The sequence below is a fragment of the Curcuma longa genome, chromosome 2 (genome assembly GCF_044706935.1).
Source record: "Curcuma longa cultivar G26 ecotype Majalengka, Jawa Barat chromosome 2, ITB_CL_G26_1.1, whole genome shotgun sequence".
Lineage (NCBI taxonomy): Eukaryota > Viridiplantae > Streptophyta > Magnoliopsida > Zingiberales > Zingiberaceae > Curcuma > Curcuma longa.
The window spans coordinates 1,477,076-1,485,564 of NC_133862.1; the positions used below are offsets into that span (position 1 = coordinate 1,477,076).

General features: G+C 35.0%; 1 pseudogene; it reads right to left on the bottom strand.

Annotated features, from left to right (window-relative positions):
• Positions 1–4,741: 4,741 nt before the first annotated feature.
• Positions 4,742–7,781, bottom strand: LOC141819071 (uncharacterized; annotated as a pseudogene).
• Between the last annotated feature and the right edge of the window lie 708 nt (positions 7,782–8,489).

The following is an 8,489-nucleotide window of genomic DNA, read 5'->3' on the forward strand; positions in this document are numbered from 1 at the left end:
GGCCGTGCCTCCCAGACACGGCCGTGTGACGAAGGCGTGTTAGGGGCGTGCCTGGGCCCTATAAATACATCTTTTTGCACCTTTTTATGGTTATCTTGGAACATTCTTCAAACCCTAGATCTTGGCTAGGGGGAAGGCACCTCCCCACTCTTGGGGAGGCCCTAAACGCTTCATCTCACCCGATCCATCCTACACCGGAGCGAGAAGATCTTCAACGGATGCTCACGCTTCAAATATAAGTCTTCCCCTTTCTTGTGGATGACGTTTTTCTTGCGTTCTTGTTATAACCTTCATGTAATGGAGTAGATATTTGAGTTTAGGATGTAGGATGAACGTCTATATGATGATGGTGATGTATGAACTCGTTTATGTCATTTTTTCTATTCAATGAAGTGTTTATATTTGTTTCATATGTTGAATGCCTTGAATGTGTTTGATGAATTATTTGTGTGAGCATATATGCATGATTAAGTGGAGTAGATTACTGTGTAGGAGAATTTTAGGATCGTACACCCGGAGTGCCCGATGACAACGAGAGAGCTATAACCAGACTTTTTGAAGTGACCTTTACATGGTAGTAAACTCCCTTAGGGGATAGCTAACGGCTATTGATGACTAGGAATGGATTCCTTGATTGGGTGCTCGGTGATAGAGAGTAGTACACTAGTAGTATGCTGGAGTGCCAGTGACAGCGGGAGAGCTATAACCAGGCTATCTGGTGTCGTCCTGAACTAGTAATCATAGCGTTAGAGTATCATGATTTAGTTCCAACAAAGCCTGACGAGGTCGAGTTGGTATCTTGGTTAGAATCCCCATAAGGTGGTAAACACTGAGAGTAAGGGAACAAACATGAATTAGGGATGTCACCTAGCATGGATGTGAAACCAAAGTCCTAAACTTATCCATTTCATCCATAAATCCCCAAGCCAATCTCTCTCTTTCTCTACCATACACAACCAACATCCTCAACCAATCCACTTCCTTTAGAGTCTAGAAAACTAGCCCTGTGACATCACTATAGCTAATACACAGTCCCTGTGGTTCGATATCTTTTTATTACTTGACGACAATCGTATACTTGCGGTTCATATCACCTAGTAATCAATTGTCGTTAGCTATCCCTCATAGGAGTTTGTTACGATTTAAGGATTTTTTCAGAAAGTCCGTTTAAGGTTTACCTCCTGTCACGAGGCACCCCGGTCATATGATCCTAAGATTTCTATAAGTCATAATTCACTCCCATCCACATGAATTTAAGTCTTTACAAACATATCATCAATCACACACAAGGCACAAATCCACATAGCAAATGATAAACATATCATAGAAGATGACAAATAACAAATCCATTAAAATAATCATCCATTACATCTTAATTTCTTCTACATCCTAGAATCAAAGGGATCTACTCCATAACGGAGGAAATACAAATCGAAGAAGAATAGAGATCATCTTTGTTCCTAGATCTAGAAAAGAAAAGGAGAAAGACTTATCATGTGTGCGGATCTCCTTCGAATTGAAATCTCCTCGACGATGGTGGATGGAAATGGTGGAGTAACCCCGGAGGAAAGGATGGATCGATGAATTTGACTCCGAAACGTGGTTGCGACGTCCTCTGTTCACCTCTAACTACTCCCTTCTTTACAAGGGTTTCAAAAGATGCTTATATAGGCCACAGGAGAGACATGGTCGTGCCTCGTGGCATGGCCTAGAAATTTCATTGCGGGGTTCATGGGCATGGTCGTGCCTAATGGGCACGACTTGGAACCGATTCTGCTCGGGAAAGATGGCACAACCATGCCTTGTAGGCACGGCCTCAGACTGGAGTCGCACTGGAGAAGGGCACGGTCGTGCCTTATAGGCACAACTCCCTCTCTGGTTCCTTCTGTTGTTGGGGCACGGCCGTGCCTAGTGGCACGACCTGTGGTCTACTAGCTTCTATTTTAGGGCACGGTTGTGCCTTTTGGCACGACCTGGAGCAGCTGTTATTCTATCTTGTTGGCACAACCGTGTATGAGAGACACGCAATGCTATTGAGGACTTCGCAGGAAACATGACCGTGGCTATGAATGGATTGAGTGATGAAGCACGGTCATGCCTTGAGGCACGACACTGTCTTAGACTTTTATTGTTCTTCCTTCGTTTAGCCTTATTTCACACTGATTTCCATCCTGCAATGCAAAAGTACGAAAGCAAACCTCCGAATTAGAAAATAGAGGAAATATACCTAATGCACAGATAAAGGGTGCGATAAACACAAAGTATTATCATGAAATGCATAAGATATGTAATAAATGTAATAAAAATATGTATATACCTTACGCACATCAATATGTTCCCACTTCCATACGGGTACCAATATCTCCTAAAGTAACCTGACTGGTCTCTGGTGTTCAGCCTTCACCTGCTGACATACTAAACACCTCACAACAAAATCTACGATGTCTCTCTTCATACTGTTCCACCAATAGGAGCATTTAAGATCCCAATACATACGAGTACCACTTGGATGTATCACAAACCTAGAATGGTGTGCCTCCTACAACAACTCCTTGTTAATCGTATGCTACTCTAGAACACAGAGTCTTCCTCAGAATCGAAGTATCCTATCATTGTCGCAAGAAAACCCCAACTGTTGTCCAGAGTCCACTCTACTACAGATGAACTGAATATGCTGGTCGCTAGCTTGTGCCACCTTGATCTTCTCTACTATAGGTGACTACGCCATCATAGAATTCAACACTCCCCGCTGAGTCTGGTCAAGCTCTACCAAGCCCAACTCAGAAAATTATCGGACCATATCAATAACTGCCACCCACTGACTAGCCAAAAATCCCACGAGACTTCCGGCTTAGTATATCAGCTACCACATTAGCTTTCCTTGGGTGATAGTTAATAGTACAATCATAGTCATTTAGATACTCCATCCAACGTCTCTGTCTGAGGTTCAACTCCTTTTGAGTGAATAGATATCACTGATATCTCTAGGACTCACATTCTTCACTTTTGACTATATAACAATACAAAGTTATTAATTCTACCATGTTTATTTTTAAAACAAATTTGTACTTTAGAAAATGCACAATTTCAAGATAGTTATTTGAGCTGCAGCTAGATGTTGATTAACATTATCAACATCACTACTTTTTTTTGCACCATTGATATGACTACCACCACCAACATCATTTCCAATTCCACTACTAATGCCACAACTAACAACCTAGTTTTATAAATAAATTGTGTCAAATAATGCCATCATAAGACAATTTACTAAAAATAACACAAAAAAATCAAAGTAATTAAGATAAATTATGTCAAGTAATGTCACCATAAGATAATTTTACTAACAAGAATCTAAAAAATCAAAGAAATCACTCTTCCATATTTTATCTTATGTTGTTTAATTACTAACATGTTCTTGCTCATTTTGTTGCCTTATATTTTGAAAAAACATGTATCTGATTTCTTGCATTTCTTGTTGAAGCTTCAACTTATGTATCGTACTTTCAAATTATTTAATAGTTCCATTTTATTGCACAAAAACTTCAACTTTCGATGGTGTGACTCCAAAGCTCGTTCCATGAACTCTACCTCAAGCTTCCTTGTCAAATACAATACTAATTGTATCGTCAGCAATGTTAGTTGTATTGTGAGATTCGGGTGGACACTCTTCTATTTCTTTTTACAAATAATAAGAGATAACTTTTGATAAAATAAGAAATTTAAGTTGCTTATTTTTTCTGGTTGCTTATGTTTCAGCCTCCCCAAAACCATAAAGCAAGCCTTGACTATCCACAAAATAATCAATCAAATATATTCCAAAAGCAACAGGACAAATGAGTAATGTGATGTTGATGGGATGGAGCCAACAATGTTGACTGCCCTTTGCATTTCAGAGGGAAAAATCATTTAACAACATGCTTCACTAGTAATGATATGATTATATTCCATCTATTAGAAGAATATGTAAGATTACACTAACATGAGACAAAAACATGCTCATTCATATGATATCTCCAAGCAAGAATCGTATCCTTGATTTTATTTGCTTCTGCAGCATGCAAGAAGTACAAGAAGTTTCCCTTGCTTGATGGAAATATAGAAAACAAGAACTCACTTGAGATCACTACACGAAACTGACCAAATGAGCGGAATTCTTTGATAACTGATAACTCATGCTTGTAGGTTTTTAATCCTTAATGTTTTTTCTACTTTGCAATAAAACATTATGAAGAAAAAAATTCCATAAGCTTGATGAAATTAGGAAAAAGTATTTGATTCCTTCCTGCATCTATGAAAAAATTCCAGAAAACATTTAAAACACCTGAAAACCTTATCCTGGTTAAGAACTCCATATTAAACTTTTAGATATGAAAACTGAATTTCTGATTCACCAAGAATATCTTGCTCATGGTTCAATAACATTGAAACTCAATACTAAACTAGCTTTATCATCTGAATCTATATCACTATATGCTTTTGCAGTAATGTGGCAAAAATAGTGAAAAAAAAATCAAGGTAGATTTGGCAAATATTTGATAAGTAGTTCTATAGCCTGACAAGTGTCACATTTTTTGGTGATTCAGCAAAAAAAATTGATTAGTAACTTTTTGGTTTAACAAGAGATAACTTTTGATAAAATAAGAAATTTAAGTTGTCTATTTTTTTTCTTTTGAATTCTACAAATAACAAAGAGATAGTTTTAATATTATTTCCTCTCCCTTGACTATTATTAGGTTCTCTATTTTTTCTTCTTATAACATTCAATTCAAACTTTTGATCTTGTAATTGATGTATCTGCAAGACTTACTTTTTCCCTTAAATATGAGACATATATAAATATATAAAAAATTATCAAGAACAAATAATGATGTTACTAATTAAGTGTATTTGCATAACTTTTCATAAAGTTTGATAAATAATAATATTTACTATCATACAAGTCAATTAGGCATAATCTCTATGGTTCATTGTATGAATTTGGTCTTATTTTATCCTCATTGTTCTAAATTTTACACTTTTTTCTAAAAATAAAATATATCTAACATATTCATATATAATTGATATCTATTTGAATCCACAAAATATATCCAACATTATAATCCTAAATACATCCAGAATATTTCAATAAATCACAGTTAATTTTAGAGTATTCCTAATACAACAAATCCATTAAAAGCAAGACTTGTTAATTAATATTTACTTGATAGGTGATATTGTCCTCTTCACAAACAATCTCCACTGATTTTGATCCATAAATTCAGGCTTCAAAAGACTAAGATTTTGTAAAGCTTCTTGACTAGCATTAGCTTCTCGTATAAGTATTTACAGTTTAGACTTTCTATCGTGACACAACTTAGCTAACTTTTGAAAGAGTGATTTCTTTTCCCACTCAAATTATAATTCACTTGTACATTAAGAAGAACAAAAATATGTCTACATTTTGTTATAGAATTAGATAAGAAAAATTTAGTGACTAAAGACATTACCTGAAGACAATTCCATATCCTATATATTATTCACTTCTTCATCTATGTCATTCCATCCATCTAATGTATATAACACAAATTCCTTTATCATGAACCTAGAAAAGAAGTGTATTTCACTGAATTATTTCTAATCGACTATCCGAACTTATTATGCTCCAGCTCTTTGGGCTTTTGTTGACCACTAATCAAATTCAACTTTGATAGAATCTGTCCCTTTTTTTATCAATTTTGTCATCATCAATTCACTCTTTACCATGCAAATCTTGTGATGAATTAGGTGGAGTGATAGAAGCTATATTTTTCCTACAAAAATAGCATAAAGAGATTGAAATATACAAGTGTACTTTATTAAAATAGATCAATATTTAAAAAAGAATACAATATCATTTGAATTTCATATACAGATGCTTTGCTATATTTTTTATGCATTTTCTCATCTTTTGAATGCTATATAATAACTTGCTCATTTACAATATGACATGATGCATAACTGAAAATAAACAAATAGAAAAAATATATTAAAATGGTAAATAAAGTGTAATGGAACTTGAGAAAAATATTTATTATTTGAAATAAATAACTATAAAATCTACAGTTGAAAATTTAAGTCATGCATCAGTCACGTCAATTTTCTCACTCATTCCTTGCATATGGTTCTTTCTCAATAATGTTAATCTCAAGTCTAGATATATCAAGAGGTGTTGATGACGTATAGATATTCTCTTCAATCAAATTCATGTCATGAATATCCCAAGGCATAGCTTTTAGTAACACATACCAATTTGATTCATCATTGTCCCTAAAATAGAATACATGCTTTACTTGTGATGCTAAAATGAAAGGATCGCTTTCAAAAGTTCTTTGTCCTTGGTATAAGTTGACCAGTTTAAATCCATCTCCCATTTTAATACTAGTTCCATGATTGACCCAATCAAGCCTAAAGACAAGCAGTTTGAAAGGATAGTAGTCTAGTAAAACAATATCTCATATAACCCCATAGTATGATACTCTTCCTACTGTATGTGAATAATCATTAGCACTAGATTGACAAATAGTATTAGCTTCAATTGAAACACCATTATCTTGTGTTGACCTTTCAACATCAATTATGTGGAATTGATGTTCATTTATAATATAACCCGTATAAGATATAACATACTTTCTTGGACCATGTGCTAGCCATTGAATTCAGCCTGAAGAGTTATCGGGAACATGTTTTGATAACCATTGAGCAATTAAATGTTTCTATATGCCACTTTTGTAACAATGTTTCATTACTTATAAATGATGAATTGCTTGTTTAAGCTCATCAACATGCATCCTATTTCAAATCATTGAAAGGTGATTGTTAGAATATACGAATTATATAATAGACCAAGATTATCTAATAGGTTTTGCAATTAACTTTACTCACTGTAAGTAAGGTTCAACTTTTGTAGTATTGAACAACACATATCGATGTGCGACTTGCAATACATGGTGTTCTAAAATATTTTCTTTTCCTTGAGAAATTAGGTTACCTTCCACTAATCCATTCTCTAAATCATCATTCAGATTAGAATGAACACCAATAGTAACAGCTTTTTTTATATAAGCATTACAAAAATTATTGGTGCAGCATGAACTTTTTGTGGATTGCTAGAGGGGAGGAGTGAAGATCGACTTATAAAATTAATCTCTTTCTCTTGCTAATGTTTTGAGCAAGGACACAATAATTAAAATGTAAATAGTATGAAATAAAATATGAGGTATAGAATTTACTTGGTTATAATCCTTGGGTTGTTAATTAGTCCAAGACTATGAAATCTCTAATCAAAGTCTCCTTATTGGAATTGATCCGGAGGTGGAGAAACCTTGTACAACAGTTGAGCGTATACTTTAAACAAACTAAATGAAATAAATAATTCATGTGTACATTGAGCTTCAATCTATTTATAGCCTTCACCTTGATATGACCATTATGCTAACGTGGCACTTTCAAGCGCTTTGAAGCCTTCCGGGCGCTTAGATTCTGGGGCGCTCAGATTGGATCCGGGCGCGTGGAATGCCGAGGCACCCGAATTAGATCCGAGCACTCTGTTGACCATTTTCCTCCTCTATTCTCCTTTCTGTCTTGAGCACCTTGCGTAGTCTTCCTCCCAACCTCTCGTCCCTCGGATGCACCAAGCCCTTCTGGCTCAATTCTATGCATCCTTCTCGCTCTACCAGAGTACTCTTCCATAGCTCCTCATACCTCGGATGCACTAAGCTCATTGGCTCATTTTCCATGTCATCCTTTTCGCTCGCTTGCATCTTCTGCTAATGTTCGCTATCTGGATTTACGTGTGATCTCCTAAGCCCCTATACACTTAGACACATGTGTCAAATATCATAAGACTTAATTTCAGACTTATTTGACTACACATCAAAACTCCACTGGGGTACTAATAAAAATCACATTCGTTCTTCTGTGAAATAACACTTAGCTATGCAACCCTATGGCCTTGCTCAGTTATTCACATAACCTTTAAGTATTTTTCATAAATCTAAATAACAAAACAAAATTCACATGAAAGAAGTGTTGATAGCAATATATAATTCATTGTATAATATTTATTACCTTTCAAATAGATACATTCAATGAAATTGTATTGGTCCACACAAGTGAACCTCTTTTGCTAATGAAATGTCAAATGAACCGAAATGGTAAAGATAGCAGGTGGAAAATATCTTTCCAACATGCATAAAATTTTAGCAATATTCTCCTTGAGTTGTTTTAAACAGTTCTTGTCTGACACTCTTTGACATAATTCATTGTAAAATGCACACAGTAGAAATAGAGCATTGTGTGGACCTTTCAGTAAAAGACTTCTCAATGGAACTGATAGCAATTGTCGCATTAGAACATGACATTCATAAGATTTCAACCCAATAAGCTTACGCTTTTCTAAAGAAACACAAGTAACAATATTTGAGTTATAGTCATCCAGTAACTTTATTTTCTTCAACCTAAAGTAAAAT